We start from the raw sequence: 25409 nt of genomic DNA, 5'->3' as shown, positions 1-25409 counted from the left end.
ACTGTTGTGGGCTATGTTTGTCGTGATGCGGAATCAATCAATGATCCTTTTGTGCAATTGATTTCTATTTTTTTTTTCAAATTTCAACTATATTGAAAACAGTTTTTGCAAGCAAAAAATCGTCTCATTTTTTTGTGGGCAGTGTTTGTTTTATATGGCATGCGGAAGTTGGTGTTTCATAACGATAAGTTCTTGTAAAAATTTAAAATAAAATATTTAATAATGGAAGCGAAATAAACATAAAAAACTGCAAATAAAAATATATGAAAAATAATGTAAAAACATCTTGAGTGAAAATTAACTATTGATGACTTTTCCCTGAAAACCAAAACCCGAAGACGGCTAATAAAAAGACACACAGCTCCCTCTCTTTTTCAGCCAACATTTGAAGCGCCCTCATCGATTCACAGAAACACTACTTGAAAGATTGAACTTCGACATTGAACTCAAAATATCTCAACTGATTAAGATTCAGTCAATTTTGAGTATTCCAAGTTCTCTTGGTTGGAAGATAGAAACTTTGTAATTATTCGGCCTTTCGTGGTCCGGCCTTCGGTATTCGACTTTTTGATAGCAGTGTATCCTAAAGTGTACTCCTACCTACCTCCTCCAATATTCCTTTTAAGAACCTTGTGCTCGATTGGAACAACTGATTTGACAGGAAAGGCGCTGTTCCAATTTTGACACTGTCTCTTTGTTATGAGTGCAGCCTCTTTAGTGTATCCTCAACTCAGCTTCAAAGATGGAACTTATTTCTTACAATCTAGTTTCCAATTCAATTTACAAGCCGCAGAATTCATCAAACCGCATTCTACATTCCCAAAAAATATTCGAGAAAAAACTATTTTTTTATTGTTACGGTAACTAATAACCCTATTTTCTATTGTAAAACTACCATTTTACTAGGATTTTAGGAAAACAATATTCCTAATTAGTACTATTGTGAGCAACAATAGATTTTATTGTAATTACAATTAAATTCATCGTATTGTTTAATAATTTCTATTGTAATTCTATTATGGACTTTTTATTCGGGAATCACACTAAGTGTTTCAATCTGCCAAATTCACGATAGACTACGCAAAATGAACTCCCCAAGAAATTATGACGTTTGAGCGGGTCGCATAATGAACGCAAAATGAACTTTGTTCGAGAAGACGACCCGCCAAATGTCAAAATCCATCGGTGAGTGAATTCGATGAACCGCCGCACAGGCATTTAGCCATCTTGGATTTTAGTATGGAGAGCCAAGATGTACACAGCTAGGTGTTTCAATCTGCTCAATTTATGGAGAGAAGTAATTCATTTCGTAAAACATAAACAAACCGGCTGGCTCTCCCATACTAAATCCAAGATGGCTGAATTGTGATTTAGATGGTCCAATGCACCGAATGAAACAATGACGTTTGAGACGGGCGCTGTTTACTAAAATGAACACTTGCATGAACTCGATGAATGAAAAGTATTAATTCTTAGTAAACAGCGCACCGCTCAAACGTCAATGATGAACTGATGCATTGGACCATTGGAACAATTAGTGTATTCATCTTGGAGAGCCAGCCGGTTTGTGTATTGCACCGAAAAATTTTTCATCCCCGCCTTCTTCTCGTCCATAAATTGAGCACATTGAAACACCAGCTGTTTATTCATCTTGGTCCAATGCACCGAGTTCATCATTGACGTTTGAGCGGTGCGCTGTTTATAAGAATGAATACTTTTCATTCATCGAGTTCATTCAAGTGTTCATTTTTAGTAAATAGACCCGCTCCAACGTCATTGTTAGGGCAGAAACGACAGAAGCGAAGCGAACCGGAAGACACGCGAAAAAGGAACAAACTCTTGAGCTAGAACTACAAAAGTAATTTGATGCGTGCTCTCAACGGTTACAAGATTGGAATGAATAAAGTGTAAAAAGAAAAAGTTCAATATATTTGACAGCGTAACAGTCAAAACAAAATGCTGTCTCGTGTCTATGTGTTTAGACCGTTTGCTTTTGTTCGTTCCGCCTTGACAAAGGACAGGCAGCTTTGGTTGTTCCTCGAATACCGTTGTTGCCTTCGAAACATCTTCTCCCAAGTCTGTCATCAAACGCCGAAGCCAAAGAAGTTCTCCACACGATTCGCTTAAGGCGATGTATTCCGCCTCCATCGACGACAAACTGACGCAAGATTGACGCCGACTAGCCCAAGCGATAGACCCACTTCCAAAGAAGAATATGAAACCTGTTCTAATCTAATCTAATCTAATCGAACACAAACGCATCCAGTACAAAGAAAGCATCCTGGAAACTATTGAGTTAGATAACGCCCAATAATTTTCTTGTCAATATTGAGGCTCACAGCATACCAGTGGTATGAATAAACTTCAAAGGGCCAGGCCCACTCGTGTTTGTTGCAGAGATGATTCTTCGAGGTGTATCGTGTTCAAGTGACTACTTCAACATGATACACATCACGAATCTACAGGGGTTGAAGAATGCGTGGACATACCGTACCATACGCACCGCGTTCTTTTAAGTTCTTATTTTGGTAATTGTATATAAATAAGAAGAATATGAAACCTGTGTAGATTTTCTGCTGGCATGGTATCCACCCCAATCGGCATCGGTATAGCCAACTAAGGCCCATTCTTTTCCTGGCTCGAATCATCATTCTTCAAGTACCTACATTACGTTTCACGTTTTACAATCCATCTCGTTCGGTGCACTGACTTTTCGACCGAGTATCGAGACGCTTGCCGCAATGTCTGGTCGGGCATACAGCAACGTACAAAAGTGCTCCAACGAGGCTTCTGTACAAGGAGCTATCCGAAAATGGTTGACTTGAATCATTCACTCCGAAATACCCAGGGTCCATTGGGGTACTTGTCGGCTTGCAGTCCTCAAGCCCAAATTTCTTCACTAGTGCCTTGATATATCTTGTCAGTCGTACGTTATAGAATCCGTTTTCGCAATGGATTTCAAATGTCAAAATCTGCTTTACATTGCCAAGGTTCGTTATATCAAACTCCTCTCGCAGCGACTCAAACACGGCAGCGATTAAATCGTCTTTCTTATCTGCCAACCAATATGTCATCAACATATATCAATAAAATGATTCACCACGATTGTCTTTTCTAACGTAAAGGCAAGGGTCAGAAAAGCATTGTTAAATCCGAGTTTAGAATTTAGATAAACATTGTGAGCGCCCGATTCCAGCAGCGCCGATTGTTTAAGCTCGTATATGCTTTCTTGAGCCTACACACTAACTGCTCTTCCTTACGCCGAAATGGAGGCTCCTCCTCAATCGCCATGATAGGCTAGCGTTTAACGTCAAGTGCAATCACTTGTCATCCTCGCTTACCCGCAATGGCCAGAAATGTCTCGAAAGGTCTCCTGTCGATTCTATAACATTCCCCAGAAAACCATTCCAGAGACCATTCCCCAGAAAACGTTCCCAGAAAACCATTTCCCAGAATAAAACATTCTCCGAAAACCATTCCCAGAATGCACGTATCCCAGAATTTTTTCATACCTTTAAAAGATTCCTCAAAGATGAAAAATGATAACTAAAAATCGGAATAAAAATAATGGCTCGGAAAAACTACAAAGAAGTACAGTTCAATCTGATATAATAGATTATGTTAACAAAGAGATGCTTTAGTCTTCGAACTTGGACTAATGAATATTAGCATATGGTCCATGGTCTGTGTGGTGCAGCTTAGTCTTGCTGGTATGAGCTGCTTCGTGATTTTGGCCTTCCAATCTCTTTGCATACAAGAGCTTAGTTGACCAGAAAATGCTATGACAGTTTTCAAACATTTTCACGCTTAAAATGTTCGACCGTGTACTTTCATGGTCTTGGTTCACTTGATAAAGTGTACAAAGCGCGCCGCAATACTTCCTGTTTCGATGTTCCATGTTGTAGGATTCATTCTACAAAGTAATATTTCGGTGAAAGATTATTATTGTGAGCTAAATCAGTCATTGGAAAAATGACCATATTATATTTAAATGTGGGCTTTTCTAGAAGCGTTCAATTATGATTCACCATTTTCCGGCAAATACTTATAGTAAACGGGCATTCCTATATGTACATGGGACAGTTATGCGTGTAACGGCAGTATTTGTTTATTTTTTATTTTTGTTCAATGAAACTGTAGATTTTTATTAGTGCGGGTAAATTCATATTTCAAAAGAAGGCATTATCCACTTGTAGCAAATCGTGCAAACGCGTGATTTGAAAGAAGGGTATTTCAGGCAAATGTATGAGTCAAAGAATGTATCACTCATTTGCCATTTTCCGAGCAAATGCGCGTTTTAAAGAAGGAATCATTGACTTAATTGCCTTATTCCGGGCAAATGCGTGGGTCTCTATTTGATTCCTCAATCAAGGCATGTTCAAAATAAGAAGATTTTTTTCTGTTTTGGGGTGAGTCAAAATAGACATGACCATATGCTATGCGACCAGGAGGGTGAAACGCCTGTCATCCGCGGTACAATGGCATCTACCCAACATCGTTTTTGGTACTTCTGTTTTGGTACCCAGTTTCTGGGCAGTATACCCGAATTCAGCGCTCATTCTGGGTGATTGGTTCATACGCAGTTAGTGCTAATTATCGGCAATTAACTTCTCCTGGCGAAAACTTGCAATTAGTTGAGGTATATCGAGACTTTTGTGTTTGTATGGCTTCTTTATGTCGAAAAATAGCTCGTTGATACTCCCGAAGTTTTGTTATCATGAATTAAACGAAATTAAAACAAAAACATTTTGCGCCATATTGAATGAATGGTGGGTAGGCGATTAGCCTTTTCTTCAGTCCCCTGTATGCGACGTGACGCGACAGTGCAGTTTGACAGTTCATTGACAATAATTGTTATTCCTTTGCGTGAGTCGCGTCGCGTCGCATCGGACATCGCGATTAGGGTGTGGCCAGAGTAGACGCGTAATGTAATGCGAAACGAAGCGTCCGCGGATTTGACAGCTCCTTATTATTGATTGTTATTCCTTTGCGTGCAATCTTCGCACGACGTCGCGTAGGCGCGTCTACTCTGAAAGGAACCTTACTCTGGCGGGCACCTTATGGTCATTATGCCAAAGGCACATTGTATTTGAAACTATAGTTTCTAATAATTACCATAAATAGCCATTGCACATACAACTCATCAAGACAAATGATTTTAATTATGGTCTTGCGATGATGTTGTAAGAAAACAAGAAAAGAAATCATGTTTATTTATATATGTATTCTGTTTTCTGGGGAACGGTACATTCTGGGGAATGGTTTTCTGGGGAATAGTATAGAACCCTCCTGTCTAGTCACCGGTGCAAAAACGATCAGAAAGTCCTCACCATAGCGCTGTATATAACCCTACGCAACAAGCCTAGCCTTATGCTTCACTACGTCACCAGATTCAGTTCCTGTTGTTCATCTGTTGCAGTACCTACAACATCTCGTTTCAGCCTGGTCCGACGGAATTGCTGCGTGCATTCTGAAAAAATTCTGCCAATAACTATTGCACTAGCCTATCTCTTCAATTTTTCTATGAGAACACCACTTTCCCACATGCTGCAAATCCTCGTTCATGTTTCCGGTTTATAAAAGAACAGCAAAACGATGTAAGGAGCTATGGAATTACGTCGCTTTGTGCCTGTTCTCTATTCGAAGTCATTGCATCGGAACACATGTTTCAAGACAAAGCATTACATTTCTACCAGCCAGCATGGATTTTTCCACGGAAGAAGCATCTCAACAAATCTGTGTCAATTTGTATCATTTTGTCTACGCAACATCGAACAGAGTGTCAAATAGATGCCATCTACACTGATCTGAAGGTCAGACGCAGACCGCATCGTGCTTTCGTGCTGTGCGGTTCTTTTCTCTTTGCGGAAGGAAGTTTTCAATACACTTCAACAGTGCTCTCAGCGCTATTCGTACCCAATGATCCCGTTACGATCTTTCAAGGACCCGTGCCTTCGTTTTACGTTGGACCGTTTGCGGAAGTAAAATTCGACAAGCGGTGATAATCCTGCAGGGACACCGTTCTGGGAAAAACTCTTAGAAGGGTCATGTCTTCACGCTCAGCAATGAGTATTACAAAACAAGAGGAAGGGGAATCTCTGAATTCTCCACTTGCTTCTAAGAAACAAGGTTTCAAGACCGTCCTGCCAAAGCGCGGAAAAATAGAAGGAAGCTGAGACTTCAGATATTCCTTCTAACCTAAATTCAAAATAATTCTTCCCTATCGAACTGAGCAATCAGTTCGATTGAAGACGAATTGGAGCAATGAATGACTCTTAGCCCAAGTGATTCGATCCATGCGAAACAAAAGGATTCCGCCAATTATCTGTTGCGAGTTTCTGGCTTTAGGAAGAGATTTTGAGTAACCTTCAGGGGATCAAGGTTTCATTTCAGATTGCCAGGAAGGGTTTTGCGGATCCTTTGACGATCGCAAACGTCTTCTTCAGTATTTAATGAGAAGCGGCATGAATTCTTAACATAGGACGACAAAACTTTACAAGATTTACAAGAAAGGCGACAAACTGGAGTGTGAGAACTTTCGAGCGATCTACATCTGTGTCACTCTGGAATCAAGTTTCAGAGTTCGCGTTTCGTGAGCACACCACTCGATACGGAGAAACGCACAACTGTCATTTTGTTGATTTATTTTGCTGCGTCGCGCATGCGTGAAAAAATAAAGCAGTGCGGTGTCCGTTACATGGTATGCCTCAGAAAACGCGAGAACTTTGAAACTTGATTCGCAGAGGAATCTTATCCTCTAAAGTGATTTCCCAGATCATTTTCCGTCGTCTGTCACCATTGATGAATGAGTTCGTGGGAAGTTATTAAGCCGACTTCGTTGACGGCGCTCGACAACGGACCAGATCTTTACGTACGGCAAATCCTTCAAAAATGCCGTGAATACAGGTCCCAACGCACCATCTGTTCGTTGATTTCAAGGCGGCATACGACATAGACCGCGTAGAGCTAGAAAATTATGGAGAGAACAGCTTCCTGGGATGCTTACCAGACTGATCAAAGCAACGATGGATAGTGCAAAACTGTGTGAAGATTTCGGCGAAAACTCCAGTTCGTTCGAATCGGGACTAAGACAAGGTGATGGACTTTCGTGCCTGTTGTTCAACATTGCGCTAGAAGGTGTCATGCGGAGAGCGGGTGTAACGGGGTAGATTTTCAATAGATCACAATTTATTTGTTTCGCGGATGACATGGACATTGTCGGCGAACATTTGCAAAGGTAGAGAACTGTACATCCGCCGAAACGTGAAGCAACAAGTTGGACTGGTGGTGAATACGAATACGTCAAAGAAAAGTATATGCTTGTGGTGGAACCGAGCGCGACAGGGTCCGCTTGGGAAGCAGTGTTACGATAGACGGAGATAATAATTTTTATTTTTTGAAAATTTTGAATTGGAATGCCCGCTCTTTAAAGGGTAAGGAAGATGAATTATTCAACTTCCATCAGTTCATAATGTACACAGTGCCATTATAACTTAAACATATTTAAAACCTAGTCTTTTCATCAAAAGAAATTCAAATTATTTTATTTACGAAATGATCGTCTTGACAGCGCTCTGTGGTGGCGCCATTGTCATAATAGACGTATGAAACATAAATTATTCTTCGTTTGGAACCAAAGTTTTTGAAACCATGGAGTTTCTTGAAACTCGCAAAATCAAATTTTCATAATTGATGAATTCAATGCCAAACACCGTTCATAGAATAATGCTCAAAGCAATTCCAATGGTAAAATTTTATTTGAAGATTGTTCTGGGATATACTATTCAAATCCATAGAAGCAACTTGTTTTTCTTCCAGTCGAAATCCTTCTCAATTGATTTAGAACGGATTCAAGCGAGGCAGTGGCCAATTGGTAACTCAGCTGACTTTGATTCTGATCACCTTCCTGTGACGTTTGAAATCTCACAAGAAAATTTATAATCCAATCAGTTCTACTTTAAATTATCTTAGAGCTGATTGGGATTTATATAAAACGTATATCGATAGGAATTTTGATGTTGATATTCCTTTCGATACCAAAAGTGATATTGATAATGCTCTCGTATCTTTGACAAATTTAATTGTCAACCCAGAGGCATTGCAATTCTAAATGAAATTAAATTCAACTCCATTATTATTGACGACGATCTTCAGCTACTGATCCTCAAAATGTGAGGCGAAGTCAAACAAAGAACTCGATCCCGCGTTGAAAGTTATTTGGCGAGAAAATGAAAAAAATGTTTCGCCATATTGCGAAATACCAACTTTAAGAATAATGTCTCGAAATTGGATCCAGCTCAAACCTTTTGAAATTAACAAAATTCTTAAAAACCTCAAAAGCCAATTCCAGCGCTTAAAGAGGGAATAAATTTTATTAACAAATGAAAAGGCTAAACTTGCTCAGCAGTTCGAGAGTGCCCATAATTTTAGTCTAGGTCTCACTAGTCCAATTGAGGATCAGGTTACACGGAGCTTCGAAAACATTCTCAATCAAGAGAATGTTTTGACTTCTTGGAAACTAATTTGGATGAAGTGAGATCTATTACGAAAAATTTAAAATATGAAAGCCCCGTGATGATGGTATTTTCTACATAGGTACTTATCAAAAACTTCCTGAGAGCTCTTTATCCGTTTTGGTTAATATATTTAAAAATGTTTCTAATTGGCATACTTCCCAGATAAATGGAAAAACGCCAAAGTTGTTCCAATTTTGAAGACGGACAAAAATCTAGCTGAGGCTTCTAGTTATGCCCAATCAGTTTGCTTTCTTCAATAAGCAAACTGTTTGAAAAGATTATTTTAAATAGAATGATGTTCATTAATGACAATTCTATCTTTGCTGATGAGCAATTTGGTTTTCGCCTGGACATTATACCACCCATCAGTGATTAATAGTTACGAATTTAATTCGCCAACAAATCTGAAGGATATTCGACTGAGCTTCTTGATATAGAGAAAGTTGACAGTGTTTGGCATGAAGGTATTAAAGTTCGAAGATCAGTAGGACATAATTGCTTTGAAAACTCAGGTTAATATTTTTCCACATAAGCCGAGAGCGTCTTAGAAACCTTCTAGCAGACATATTGTCACTATAAATGTGGTTCCAATTAATTGGTCTCCTCGGTGTTGAACTTAATCTAGAAAAAAAACACCTAAACAAAGAATTAAAAATAATTAGGTCTAGGAAAGTTTATAGGACCTCTGCTAGACCATAAATCAACTTTAAAAATCACATTGAAGGCCTTCAAGCCAAATGTAACAAATATATTAAGTTATACAGAAAATCGAAACTTTGTCTTAAGAACAAACTTTTGATTTACAAACAAATTTTAGACCTGCCATGTTGTATGCTGTGCCAATATGGACTAGTTGCTGCAATACCAGACAAAAGGCACTTCAGAAAATTCAAAATAATTTTTTTTAAAAAAATTCTGAAGTTGCTTCCGTGGTATAGTACCAATGAACTTCATAGAATTTCCAAAATTGAGACATTGCAATAAATGTCCAACAACAAAATTTCCAATTTTAGACAAAAATAACCTTAGTATAAATTAGGTTAAGTTTAGTTTAAGTTGAAAACATTGTAATTCCTACATGGTTCAATTCAACCAGAGGAAAAATCCCAACTGCCAGAGGCAATAATGTAATACAGTCGACTCTCCACATCTCGGTGTTCTAATTCTCGATATCTCTCCCTATGTCGATGGTTTCCTCGGCTCTTATATACAAACATTTGAGCACACATCTCGATAACCTCCCTATCTCGATATTTCTTTTATTCTTAGTGTTCTGATCATATTTTGTTTTGGATTCACTCTCCTTATTTCGATATGATCACATTTTAGGCTTAGACCATCTTTGGACAATAAACACATCGTCTACTCACGTTCCAGCTACCCGTAGAATGCGTCCGTATTATCATCAGTGCTGTGGGCTATGGACGTTGATTATGCTGAAGTTGAAGAACCGGCCTTTGATCCTCAACCTGCACATTCTCTCATTGATCGGCCACCATCCGATCACGCGTCTTTGCATATCGCTTATCACTATGAAAGCTGTTCCCAGCTCGTGTGTTGCTGCATCTCTGGTAGATAGTATGATTACCTCTAAACGTTCGCACCATGATCTCTTCCAACAAACCTCCTGCAGCGCTACGATGCCGAATCCACGGCCTTGAGCACATCCACGAGATGCGTGCTTCCGATGAAGGAGATTTGAAGCCACGAACCGAGTTTCTAATCGCTAGTCCCTTCGTCGCATTGGTCTTCGCCGATGGTTCCGGTCCGTACTCTCTGTTGATTGTTTGTTGGATATGTTTTTAAGGCAGGCTTGCAGGGCCTAACACCAAACCCCTAAATTTCCGGAGGACTATTCTTCCTTATTCCGGTGGACCATTGGCATAGAAGAGTCCTCGCTGGCACTCGGACGATGATCAGCCGCCCCTAACATGGAGAACATATGTTGTGAGCGATCCTGACATGGAGAACAGACGCTCAGTAACCTTGGTGAACCTTGGGCCTCCTTAGCCGGGTAAGACGCGCGGAGCAAAGGACGACCATGCTGAGGGTAGCTGGGTTCGATTCCCGGTGCCGTCACCCAATTTTCGGATTGAAATTGTCTCACTTCCCTGGGCATAAAAGTATCATCGTGCTAGCCTCATGATATACAAATGCAAAACTGGTAACCTGGCTTAGAAACCTCACGGTTAATAACTGTGAAGTGCTAAATGAACACTAAGCTGAGGCGGCTCTGTCCCAGAATGGGGATGAAATGCCAATAAGAAGAAGAAGAAGAAGAAGAGAAGAAGAATAAGAAGAATAAGAAGAAGAATTGGTAAACTGGCAACAATATTCATCAGCTGATAATTTTCAATACCCAACCGGTTAGTAAACAAAGCTTGCTCATGAAAAGTTCGTTGGTGATGAATTAATACTAACAAAGAAAAACAGTCATTGATTTTTGAAGCTTGTGATGGCGTCTTGAGCCTTGAGTCATTTTTGAAAATATTATTTCCGAGAAAATGTTATTGACGAGGATTTTCATTTTTGAGGAATTCGGAAATTTGATTTCAGAGAATTGTAGGGTATGATGGGGCAAGACAAGATCTATAAAATAGCTCTAATCTGTAAGCCAGGGTATGAAATAATAAAAATTGAACTTTTATTTCTTTTGAGTCATTAAAGTAGAAATCTATTTTTCTGTCAATCAAAAATGCGGGTAAGATGGGTCAAACATTGGGGAAGATGAGTCACCTTTAAATCCTGTAAAATATTGTTCTTATTCACAATTTTTAATCGCAGATAGAAAGGTTTATTGTCAATGATTTTATTGAATAAAAAAGATTTTAGGCTTTGAATGAAGAAATGACTCATATTTGAAAATGTCTGCAATTTCTTATGAAAACAAGCCGTCCGTGTAATGTTTTCTAGAGACAAAATTTATCAATTTTAATTAACAAATTAACATCATTATGCTCAAAAGTAACCTGAAAATGATTAAATCAGCAATGGAAATTATGTTTTGACTATGCTTATGCTGATGAAGAATGTGTATAGCCGCCAGTCATTCTAATTACTCACGCTCCTATTTCTAAATCAATATCTTCCACATAACGTACATATTCACATATGAGTTTTCACAACATTGTAAATCAAATTTATTTGTTTCAACGCAGTAAGTACAATATCGCCTACATTACTTATGATACTTTCACTATATTACTATTATATTATATTACGAGTTTACGTTTTATAGAAAGTGTTTCGTATGAAACAATGCTGAAAAATATTTTACCTTGCCATACTTGTTATTCTTCTTGTTATGTTCTTGTTATATCAACGTATCCCCGGTTGTGACCAATCACGTTGTATGACATTAGGCAATACGTTTACATGTTGCTTAAATTTTCAACGTGACGATTAATATATAGAACTCATGAAATCAATGAACTCGATCGTGGAAAACTTATTCCAGGTTATCCAAGCTTGTGATAGACCCTTTATCACAACGGACCTTTCCATCCACTGACTGGTAGGCTGAGGTCCGTCCTCTGCTTCAGACAAAAGGGATCCGAAACAGTTCAGTTTCAGGGTAGTTGAGAAGATAGAAGATATAGAAGATAGAGGAGGATAGTGTGGAGCGGCTTGTGGACCGCTTCCGGCACTACGACTGCTATGGAACCTATTTATTAGAGAATTGTTTGTAGAGATAGCAACGGTTGTGTTTATGTTCATGATAGATGTTTAGACAGTTTGGGATCGCTATGATAGAGTTTGTTATAGCTTAGAAACTTTTCAGATGATTTATACTATGGTAGAAAGGAAATGATTGAAATCCGTTTTCTGGTGATTTGAAGAAGCTATGTAGATTGATATGATAGAGGTACGTGCAGTTTGGGATTAGTATGATCACGTTTTTTAAAAATACCTAACCATTTGACGCAGAAAGATTAAAATAATTAAACTGAATTAAAATAAATCAATTAAATTTTACACTTTGGTCGAACTTGAGTTAAAAATGTGTTCCAAACGTGCCCACCGAATTAAGTATATTACGGGTACTGAAACCTATGCTACTAAAAAAAACTCGTGATTAAAAAATGGAGGTTGGCATTATTACTCATCAAAATATAATATTATTCTAGATATTCTCTTAAGTATGAAAACTGAATCCTAACTGTCCGAAACTGTTTCACCACTGTCGCCCTGAGCACATCCGCCCCTGCCATATAGCAAGTCCCTCCCACCGCCTTGATAGCCTCCAGAAGTATCTACCTTTTATTCATTGCGAGGTGAACCAGCCCAGGGCCGAAAACCTCATTAATAAAGATAATAATAATAATAATAAAGTATCTACCAAAAGATTTGAGAACTAGATTGAATTATTAACATGTCCAGCCATTATATAAAATGATTTGTTCAATCAAAGGCGTCATAGATGCGGGAACGACATCGCCATAAACGACACGGGACACCCATGTCATACGACAGTGCAAATGCACCGAATCGGGACCTCCTAAACTGTTGTTTGCAACGCAGAGTTTTATCTCTTGCGTTATGTGATGCTGAAAATAAGCTCCTAATCATTTGATTGCAAAAATAAAATAAAACAAAAAAATTAAAATATTCTAGCTAAATTTTACTATCTTGTCGAGCATGAGTCAGCCGCCTGACACCCGCGTTGAAAAATATGTTCCATGCTGCCCCACATAAAATAATAACGTGCTAATCACTAATGATACTAAAAGATTTAAATGGAATTAGGTATTTTCCGTTTATCATTTTAGCAGCCAGGAGAACTTGGCAGTACCAACTGCACTTTTCTACTGTCCACAAACAATTACCATCATTTTTGCTATTTCAACGGAATTTATTGGGAATTCTGAAAAGGCAGACAATGAATGAAGTTAGATTGCCAGGTAATACGTGCATCACAGCACTTGTGATGCATCACAATCGTATATATACAGGAGTTGATGCACTATATGATGACATTGACGGAAGATTAGATAAGCATCTCCCCAATGCTGAAAAATATTTTACTTGCCATACTCTACAAAAATGAAATTTTATCATCAAATCGGTGACAATAAAGTAGAACCAAATTTTCTTTCTACAAAGTAATAATCTCCACAATAAAATGTATACGATGCTCAAAAATGGCCCTGACCCATCTTACCCCTAGCAGCAAATTCACGTTGATTTGGTTGATAACTATATATATGACTAAATTAGGTCATATATGAGTATCATCGACTGATTTACAACATGTGTGTTGCTCGGCCCTTGACCTGCAATTTCAAAGAACCTCGTTGAACTAAATATAGAATTTAAATTGTCTAAAGGGTTCGAAGTTACTCTGAATTGTTCGTTTTCTAAACAATACCCAACACCAAAACCACCCGCATTCCAAAAGATAGTCGTTGGGAGTCAGAATGACGGACCACATGCTCGTTAACGGCTACTTGTGGGCTGACGATGTTCTCCAAGATTGTGTTACTGGCGACCTGTTTATGCAAAAATGAAATGGGGAGGCTTGTATTTCAGAATTTTGGTTAATTACCATAACGACTTAGTCTGGAAGAGCGTTGTTCTTATTGGAGAAATTAGTCGAGTGGGGAATCCTGGCTCTGGATCGTGCAGTGGTATCCATGTCGTTGCTCCAGTTGGTGCCATTTCTATTGGCATTCAGCTTGCCGATATAAGAACGGTCCAGTCACCGAGTCAACTCGATTATGTTTCTCCGAAGGGCCATCACGATTTGGCTTGCGATGACCGTAATTTTGCGTTTAGGATTTAGATGGTTTCGACGATCCTTCAGCTCGGTTGTTTTACTCTCAAGCCAGCAAGCGTTCCAGTTGACCAGCCCACCTAGCAGCCATTTTCAATAATGAAATGCCAAAAGTGAAGACCTGGTCGAAACGGATTTTACAACTACTCACACTGGTAGCGAATTGAGGGACATCAGAGCCGTTGGAGGTGTCTTAAGAAGAAGGATTGATCCGCTGGAAAAGAAACAGATCCCGAGAGTCTTCAGCGTAAATGTAAACCTTTTGTTCAACGTATTGGACAGTCCACTTAACCAGAATCAGATTAATCCATTAATAAAAAATCCATTGTCTATTACCCTGAATTATACCGTAATTCGAAAAGCATCACTAAAGTTTGACGATGATAAAGGGATATGATATAACAGTTAAAAAAGTGATCATGTTTTTGTCCCATCTATTTCTATATTGTACATTTATAAAGTTGTTCACATATATTCATATAAGTAACGCATGTACATTACATGCTAATCCATTTTGCAAATAATTTGTTTTCTCAATCAGGAAATACTTATCTACTAATACGTCCAATTATTAAGATACTAATAAACAAGACTTACCAACACAAACATATCTGCTCTGTTCATTCACGAGGTTTCCATTTGAACCGTTCTGGCGGATGTTCCAGCTTGACAATCGATAAGCTGCCAAAGAACAGCTCCTTTTCGCTCATCGGCTGTTGCCTTTCCGCCACTCGACTTAAATCCGGTTTGTTCCGCATATGGGCCGTTCCCATTGGCAACTGCTTTAGTGAACCATGGCAAATGTTCATCCAACTGTCCCTTCTCACTGAAAACCTGCGTACTGTGGAACATTGGAAAATGCTCACCTTTTTGGATGGTTGGACGATCGGCTCTTCCGATCGATGGCTTGAGATGCAAGGTTAAAGATTTCAGTTCCAGGAACCGGCGAACAAATCTTGCACTTGAACATCATGGACCCATGCTCCCCGGTCGGATATTCTGCGCGGAATGGGTCAACTCGTGTTTCTGCAAGAACGCCCGATAGACGAACCGCATTCGGCACACCTTACACCTCGAAAGGTTTAGTTCTCGTGGCTGTTTTTCAGGGGTGTTGTAGCGAGGAATTGTAGGGGAATGTCTTCGCAGATATCACACTTGGGAACGGGTCCACCGGAACGAGATTTCTGGTTGAGATCCATATCCGATGTGAGCAGTTGCGCCGGATCGATGTCTATGATCATCTGCGAATCGTCATCTAGCGTCTGATCAGCGGAATCGTTCATGGCGGTTGAGTGCGAAAGTTTCCAAATACAGCAACAGTTCGCTAACGCGCGTTTAACGGTTTTTAACTGGGCGCTAACTGGGCCAAAGCCCAGTTAAAAGCAGTATCCGTCAAAAACAACAACAAAGACTCGGTGACGAGGGACTGAATGGTATATTTTTAAGCTTCATGTAAAACACGATCACAACAATGCATCGCGAACCTCGTCAGCCCAGTTAAAGCGGCGTTCGTTAACTGGGCTGGTGTTTTAGCCAGTTAGCGAACGGTTGCTGTATGAGAAAGTGACAACTAAAATTTATATCGCGAAAATGTCACTCCCCGAAAAATAATCATTCATCATTTTAACTATGTATAACGTTATTGGGCAATATAAGTTCAAATTACCTACAACCCATTTTACTTAATATGAATGTATTATAAGAGGGAATGACAAATCCGTTTGTTTGGTGGAATAGTCACTTACCATCTTGCGCCCCGGATACGATATTCAACTCCAGCTCCTTGTGCAGTTTCTTTTGATGCCGCAGCAGTAACTCTCGCTCTTCGAATTCCTGTTCGCATATCATGCAAACAATGCAATATCGACATCGCTTCTTCTTTATGGCACTTTGATAGATCCAGACTACTGGATGCAGTGGCCGTCGTAGATTCATTCTGCGTACTACTTTGCTGGGTTTGTGCTTCCTTCTTCAAGAGCATCTCCAACTCTTGGCGTTGTTCGCGCTCCTTTTCGAATGCGAGAAGCTCATGCATTTTCATGTGCGTGTTCAGGACACTTTCCCTGGCAAACGCTTCCGAACAAATGATACACTTGTACTCGTTCCGTTCTTTATTCTCTTTGTTAACTCCTGTGGGTGCGACTTTCGAACGTGCATGTTGAAGGCCCGTTTACCAGGCAATTTTCGTCGCAGTACTCACAGGGCCATTCATTGTCCGGATTGTCCTGTCATCGGACTGCTTCTCCGCATGTATTTTAGCATGCTGAGTAAGCGAGAACGGGACGCAAACCGGTACTGGCAAATGTCGCACTTGAATGGCCGATTGTACGCCACGTGGACGCTTTTGTGCTTTTGAAGCGCACGAGAGGTTGAACGTTTTGGTACAAATCTTGCAAGGTAAACTGTTTCGCCGGTTTCATCTGTTTCTTCAGACTTCTCGTCAATTTTAATTACTCCACTCCGTGATCAATGCTTTGTGTCGAATCAGACGGAGCTCCGTCGTCAGCGTAATAACATCTCGCATTTGTATGGCTTGCTCGGATCATGCTTGGTAATGATGTGCGTCCGACATTGACTTTTGTAGGCAAAGTCCTGATTGCAAATCCGCAGGTATGACTTCCTTTATCGTTGAGTTTGTAATTTTCTTCGAAGAGCGTCTCATTGGGATCATCCTCTTCTGCGGGGCATCTCCTGATCAATTCCGAGGTACTGTCCATGAAAGTGCTTTCTAACGGATAATAAGGTTCCGAAATCATGAACGGAAAGCTTCCTGTGTCCACGACGAGTTTGGACAAGATTTTGGTCATCGGGTTCCAGCTCCTGTTTGATGCGGATTCCTCGGAAACGTTCGACTTGCTGCTGCTGCTGAAAATAAGAGAATGAATGGGATATAAAAAACCATTAATGCGATTATTCTTCAAATTGTATTGCCCTTTAGCCTATTAGAGATTTACTGGAAATATGTTGATTTTGGCGAATCAGAAATATTCCTGGAAGCTGAAAAGATCTTTTCAAGCATAATTTTTCATAACGACGTATGTAACAATTATGAGGATTCGAGAAATCCTTTACAGAAAGTTGTCAAAACTTTTTCTAAAACTGTTTAAAAACTAAATATTTTTTCAATATTCAGGGTTGTTACGGAGATCCTGAAATATTTTCCGCGTTAAATCCGCGCCGACTAAAATCAAATCCGCGCCATTTCCGCGCGACATGAAATCCATTCCGCGCCAAATCCGCGCGATCCACGATTAAATTCTGAGCAAACACATGCGAAATATCAATTTTCTTTTCACAATTTACTGATCATCTTCTATCAAAGTTCTTTTCTATGATATTACTGATTTCAAATATAATTTTAAACTGCAACTTTACATATGTTTATTCCAAATTAAAAATAGGACTAAGAAAATCGGTTCATAATACCCTTCTAGAGGGCCCTATTCACCACTAGAAGTACTGAAGCCAAAACTATTTCAATAAGCATTGCTTTTTAGATGAGATGATGATTTTAGCATGTTTCGTTCTGTTATTGTTAGTGGATTTTTTGTTGATCGAGCTTTATACCATTCGGCACAAGATGCACTGATATACAAAGAATGATTAGGCCGTATTTGATCATAATTGATTATAGATAAACTAGGCAAATAATAAAAAATCTCCAATAACCGTAACTTCTTTGTTGTAATTATTGATCACAAGCAAAACTTGCGTAAAACAATTATTTGAATTCGTATCAAGAAACAAATAATACAAAATCTAACATAGTTGCTCAAGCTCCGTTGCAATTTTTTTTCGGAAAATCTAGAGGAATATTTACATAAATTTCAGCAGAAACTTCTTTCAGAATTTACCATAAAAATTTTCCTAAACCCCATCAAAAATTAGTGCGTTATTTCTCATTCAATTCTTGTTACAAGTTTCTCTAGTAGTTCATGCAGAAATTCCAACAACACTTTAGTGAAAAATTTATTCGCAATTTTTTACCATTTTTCATGGAATTTCCGTTAATATCTCCAAGAATATCTGCTGCAGAAATTCATCATATCTAGACCAACATTTGAAAAGGGCGTAACAACCAAAATTTATTCCTTCTGATTCTTCGTCCACACATATAGCTATATATGTAGACAAAGAATCAGAAGGAATAAATTTTGGCTGTTACGCCCTTTTCAAATGTTGGTCTAGATATGTGCGCAGGTTCAACCCAAAAATTCCAGTGATTTATCCTCCGGGAATTCTAGTGGAAATTTTCCAACAAATGTTGACAAAAATCCAACTGCTCTTGGAACTGCTGCAGAAGTTGCTTCAAAATTGTCTGCGGAAATTCTTCCGAGAACTTCTGTGGAATCCAGATATTCTTACTAAAGTTCCCCTGGGAAATTTTGCGGAAATTCATTTGGGGAAAATCTTCAGCGCCTACTACAGAAATCCCTTTATGAACTCCTGCGAGAATCGCTTCAGAAATTGATTGTTCTTGTAATTATTTGGCAGTATTTAACAGTAACAAGTTTTATTGAAGCGTCCGATCAGTATGAGCTACAAGTTGGATCTGAATACAATATTTTTTTTTTCTAACAAGTCGCCTAGCGTTGCTATGTATGCTTTGCAGCTCAATGGTAATTAGGGGCTATAGGGCACTGCACGGAAACATTTCTTTCTCTTTCGTTCCTCATAAATTTTGACGTTTACTGGCCTTGTTGTTTTCTAATTTCTTCGCAGTGAGAAAGAGACAAAGCAGTCCGTGCAGTGCCCTATATAAACGATTGCCTACTACGCCAACACCCCCTCTCAATCGGTCAATCCTATACCTTTACACAGCTCATTGAAGTGTACCGAATCCAATGATTTCGTGAATAAATCTGCCAGCTGATTTCTCGTATTGATGTATTTCACCGTAACTCGTCCATTTGCAATATGGTCCCTTATGAAGTGATGTTTAATATCAATATGCTTCGATCTCTTATTTTCGCAATTTTTCGCCATACCTATGGCCCCTTGATTGTCTTCGAAAATAATGATAGGATCTGTTGACTGCATGAGCTGAAGATCTGCTAGCACTCCTGACAACCAAATGCCCTCCGAAACAGCAGAACTCATAGAGACATACTCCACTTCACTTGACGATGTGGCAATGGTTACTTGTTTCTTGCTTGACCAAGATACGACATTTCCAAATACCGTAATCCGGGGTATCATTGATCAATTTTTTCAATGTTTTGTAAATATTTCCTCCGTAAATTAAATGATTGCTTTTTTTCATATTTTTAAAACGAGTACTGCTACGTGTAGAACGTTTGAGGCTATTGTTCTTGATTATTTGATAATTATAAAATTGTTTTAAAAATCTGTTTTGTCTAGTTTTTCGAATTTCCAATTTGGGGTAACTTTGATCATCAATCATTTCACTTTGTTACGTCTATAAAGCAAGCGTTTGTAAACGCCTTAAGGTAGGCAATTACTTTTGAAATCCTTATACTGAGGCGAAGCGTATTGATTGTTTCGAGTAAGGCATCATGACCGCTAGGTGAATTATCTGGTTTTTCAACAATAAAATCAAAATTTTGAAACAAAAATATGGATAAACAAAGAAAATAAGATTACTTATCACCCAATTGTAGGTACGATCTCAATTTTTTGTTATTATGCTTGTTTTGAGTGCTTTTTGGCAGCTTACTGTGAGTTAACAAAATGATGTTGATTTTATTTTTCAAACTATGGCAAAAATTAAATGCAAATTCTAGTGGAGATTATATTATTCGGTAGCAAATTTAGTCAAGATTAAAATACCAAACTCATAATAAGTAATCGTAATAACAGAAAGTAATACTTTATTCATCTTTTGAAAATGGTTCAACTGATCAATGTTACCCCGCTGATCAATGTTCCCCCGGATTACGGTACTTTAAATACGTATCCGCTAACAGATTTCCTATCCTCCGCGTCAGATGCCCAATCAGCGTCAGCATATCCGACTAATGGTTCTGCAGAGTCGTCTCGTGTATACTGCAGATGTTTTGATTTTGATCCCTTTAGGTAACGTACTACACGCTTCAGGCACTGCCATTGTGTTGTTGTTGGTTTCTGCTGATATCGTCCCAAAAATCCAACGGAGAAACATAAGTCTGGTCTGGTACAAAGCATTATGTACATAATCGTGCCCAGAAGCTCACGGTAAGGTTCATTGGTTGTAGGTTCATCCCGAGGAACTTGCAGCCCCTTTTCCATGGGTGTTTTCGCAGGGTTGCAGTCTGTCATCTTGAATCGAGCCACTAGTCTGTCGATATTCATTTCCTGTGAAAGATTCATTGTGCTTGTGTGGTGGTTATATGCAATCTTCATGCCTAGGAAATGCTTAACTTCTCCACAGTCCGTCATCGAGAAATTTAAACTCAGCTGCTTCTTTAGTTTTATTATTGACTCAATTTTTCTGCCAGCGATAAGCAAATCGTCTACGTATAGGATAATATACATTTCATCCCCAGGTAATATACGCGTATACATGCAGTAGTCATGCTTTGACCGATTGAATCCTAAACTCAGCAATATGTTATTGAATTTTTCATTCCAACATCTTGGCGATTGCTTGAGCCCATACAGTGACTTGAGTAGACGACATACTGCATTCGGAGGTGCTATAATACCAGCAGGAATCGACATGTACAGTTCTTCTTTTAGGTCTCCATGAAGAAATGCTGTCTTCACATCCATTTGGTGGAAGAAGAAACGTTGCTGCACGCCAGCTGCGAGAACCGTGCGAATAGTGGCAAGCCTTGCCACCGGAGCGAAGGTCTCCTCGTAGTCTAAACCAGCTTTTTGCAGGAATCCTTTCGCAACGAGCCTCGCCTTGTACTTAACAGGATTGCCGTTAATATCGTCCTTCACGGAGACGAGCCAGCCTCGGGCTGAAAGTCTCCTTAATAAAGTCAAAAAAAAAAAAAAAAAATATCGTCCTTCAGTCGGAACACCCATTTCGTTTTCAACGGTTTGATGTTATCTGGACAACTTGTGATACGCCAAACTTTATTTTCCTCCATGGAGCGGAGCTCGTCATGTATGGCCCTCATCCATTCGTCACGATCAATACGATCTGCCAGTTCGTCAAATGATTTGGGTACATCTGCGGAAATTAATTCGCCAGAAGTTGCTCTGTAGCCGATAAAATAATCGAACAACTTACCGGGAAGCCTGCGCTCCCGTTCGCTGGACCTCAACAACGGTTCACTTCGAATCTCGTGTTGTTCTGCGTGCGAAGGGAGCGCGTTATCCGGTTCAGTGACAATGGGATCAATTTCATCATCTACTCTGATTTCTCCACACGGTTGACAAGCTTCAAGATCAGCTATTAGTTCGTTGTTCTCCCCCTCTTGCTCCAACGGGAAATGAATGATCAATGGTACATCTTCTTCTTTTATCTTGGTAGCGTAAGGGAAGGACGACTCATCAAATTTCACGTCACGGGCAATTGCGATCTTTCGAGCAACCGGGTCCCAGAGCCGGTAGCCATTTGGAGCATATCCAACCATAATCATCTCCGTACTCTTAGGGTCCAACTTTTTGCGCTGCTGTTTTGGAATCCACGTAAAAACCTTGCAACCGAACACTCTAAGCTTGTCCATGTTTGGCTTGAAACCAAACCACATCTCTGCAGGAGTAGAACCATTAGGTAACACACTTGTTGGACTCCTATTCAGCAGGTAAACGCAAGCAAGAGCAGCTTCTGACCACACAGACGCTTCGGAACCTTGGACTCGATCAGCACCGAACGAACTTTTTCAATCAATGTTCGATTAAATCTTTCTGCCACACCATTCTGCTGCGGAGTGTAAGCGACTGTTGTTTCCATCTGAATACCTTTCTTCTTGAAGAATTGTATCTGATTTGCTGAGCAATATTCCCTACCTTGATCGACCGTTAGTTTTGAAATAGGCTTCTCAAACATTGCAGTGACCAGGGCTTCATATTCTTGAAATTTCTCAGACACTTCAGATTTCCGTTTCAGCAAATAAATCATCGCGAAATGGGAATAGTCGTCAATGAATACTACGATGTATCGAGATCCATCCCATGCTGGCGGGTCGATTGGTCCGCACACATCCGAATGAATTCGTTCAAGCGGCCGGCTGGCCTTTACACGTGTCCCTTTAAACGGTTCGCGGCACTGCTTACCTTGAGCACATGCATCGCAGAAATCGGCTTTCTTTATCGTTTTGTGAACTCCTTTCAACATTCCTCTACGAATCAAGATCTCCAATCCGCTCTGACCAATATGCCCTAGTCGACGATGCCACAGATTTGCAGTTTCTGCTTCACAATGATTTGCTATTGCTTCCACCAACGATAGTTCAAGATCATACAGATTTCCACGTAGATGTCCCGTAGCCAAAACATTACCATCTTTCTTCAGCACTGCTATGCTTCCAGAAAATAGCACATCTATTCCTGCTTTAGCCATCTTTTTGATTGATATCAAGTTTTCACGTAATTCAGGAACGTATAGGACATTCTTCCTGTTGAATTCTACACCCTTATTACTTACTACATTGATTTCACCAATCTGTCGAGCAATCATGGCTTCACCTTCCTTGGCCACCTTTATCTCTACTTCATTGTCCATTTTCCGCAGAACTGCAAACAAATTCCTGTCGCTCACCAGGTGATCGCTGCACCCAGAGTCCAGCTTGAATACGATTCGTCCAGGCTTTCGGTCACCAACATCGGAATCTGCCATAAAGCTTACCGCACTCTTCTTTGCTGTATTGGCTTCACGTTGACGACAGTCCTTCTTCATATGCCCTCGTCGGCCACACTTATGGCACTTACCGTTGAACTTCATTATTCGTTTCTTCGAATCGCCGGAAAATGCTGCCAACTTGTCTTCCACGGTTTCACCATGTCGGTCCGAACGCTTGCTTTCCTCAGCCAATAGACGCTGTTTTACAAGATCCAAAGACAAGTCTTCTTCCGCGACGTTCTCCAGAGCCGTTACGAGAGGGTCGAACGAATCCGGTAACGTTAAGAATAACTGCGATACCAGATCTGCTTCTACTAACGTAGCTCCAGCAGTCTTCAGTTTTCTCACTATTCCGTCGAATTCCAGCAAATGAGTTCTCATGTCCGTACCTTCTTTCATCCGCAATCGAGCCAGTTGCTTTCGTATAATCGTCTGGCTAGCAACAGATTTCTTGGCAAAAGTAGCTTCTAAACTGGTCCACATAGCCTTGGTGGTAGCCTTGTCTCGAACGATTTCAAGACATTCATCCGATAGGCACCCCACCAATAACGCTTTCGAAATTCGGTCCATTTCATCGAATTTGACTTTTCGGCTGCTGTTTCCGGAGCATCTCCAGTGAGCACTTCGGCTACGCCCTTTGCTTCGAGAAACAACCTCACACGGTAGCTCCAATTTTGAAAATCAGCTCCATTTCCCCTCAATAACGGTATGTTACCGGTCAGGTCCTTAACGATGGTGCCCATAACCTCTTGTAATTATTTGGGTTTAAACAAGCAGAGGTAACAGAACAGTAACAAGTTTTATTGAAGCGTCCGATCAGTATGAGCTACAAGTTGGATCTGAATACAATATTTTTTTTTTTCTAACAAGTCGCCTAGCGTTGCTATGTATGCTTTGCAGCTCAATGGTAATTAGGGGCTATATAAACGATTGCCTACTACGCCAACAATTGTTGACTTCCCAAAACTCCCGGTGTTATTTTTGAGGACTTTTTACAGAAATTCCTGTGATCATCTTTATAACCTTCCTGATTTTTTTTTGTATATTCAAGGCGGCATTCTTGGGTATTTTTTAAGTCATTCCTGCTGTCACCGCTCCAAGAAATTCCGCGGATTTTCTTATAAAATTTCATTATAATTTTTCGAATTTCAAATGCTGTAATTTGGAAATTTATTTACAAGGAATTAATGCAAGGATCCTCATAAGGTCTGTTGGTAATCCTATACAAATACTTACGGAGTTATCCGAAAATATCACGAAAAATCCTCCAGAAATAACTTTTGAGAATCATCTTCTAATTTTTGAACAACTTTCTGCGGAATCACCTTATAGAATGAGGCATCAAATCAAAGAACATTTTTGTCTTTTCAATTGTTGTATAACCCCTTACTCGTTCTAGATGAATGCTATGAAAGCAATTTTTTTGTTGGGGCGTAGAACCACTGCGTCTATTGAGTTGAACTTTTGTGATATACCCCTGATTACTCTTAACTTTGTATTCGCATCTTGTATAGGCTGATCACCATTTGTCAAGTAAACAACCTAAGATGCGCGTATTTTCCCAGTCCGGTATAATTGAGCTAATAGAACCCACTACCTTTCCAGGATTTGCAGTCCAAATATCTCCTGGTTGCATAAAGCCACTATTTAAAAATTTAGATCTACCCTTGTACAATGCATCACAACTGCAAAGCAGATTGATGGTTTCACGTTCCACGTTACAGAAACGACAGATATCATTCGGGCAGTGTCCGGTTATTAGACCAGTGAAGGTGCAAAGAGCTCTCTTGCTAAGCTCCAAGAGCTTTTCGGTTACTTTTCGGTTACATAACATTATAAATCCCTTGATTGAGCACACTTTTCGGCAACCAATGAAATCAATATAAAATGTTCCAACACAATATAAGAATTCCTGACGAAAAAATTCAAAAGTGGTTCATCGTAAAAGAAATAATCAGATAATAGATGTTCATGTCCTTCAACAGACATATTTTGAGTGCGTCATGTTTCAGAATGGATTAAAAATGACAACAAATGGTGTTTAAAGAATGCTTAAGAGCATTCTGCATTTAAGAAGGGCTTGGATAATACTTAAAAATAAGGTTAAAAACCTTCAAACGTAAGTTTTGTTCTCAATAACATTTGCTAATAAAAATAAAGCCCAGATAGACTTTTTGCCTTTCTCGTACAACTAAGTTGTACCGAAAGGCTATTATTTCACTCTGAAAATGAACTTTTTATAGAAGCCTCTGAGACCCATAGTATTATATACCAATCGTTTCAGCTCAACGAGCTGAGCACATGTCTGTCTGTCCGTGTGTATGTATGTGTGTATGTGTGTGCACAAAAGCTATAAAAACATTAGACAACTTTTCGTATAGTAATC

At 39.5% G+C, this 25409-nt stretch overlaps 1 pseudogene; it reads right to left on the bottom strand.

Moving 5' to 3' along the window:
- The window catches only part of LOC134225168 (zinc finger protein 189-like), a 61648-nt pseudogene that overhangs the window by 18929 nt on the left and 17310 nt on the right, over window positions 1-25409 (bottom strand).

The sequence above is a fragment of the Armigeres subalbatus genome, chromosome 3 (assembly GCF_024139115.2).
Source record: "Armigeres subalbatus isolate Guangzhou_Male chromosome 3, GZ_Asu_2, whole genome shotgun sequence".
NCBI lineage: Eukaryota > Metazoa > Arthropoda > Insecta > Diptera > Culicidae > Armigeres > Armigeres subalbatus.
This window is presented reverse-complemented; position numbering and strand designations above follow the sequence as displayed.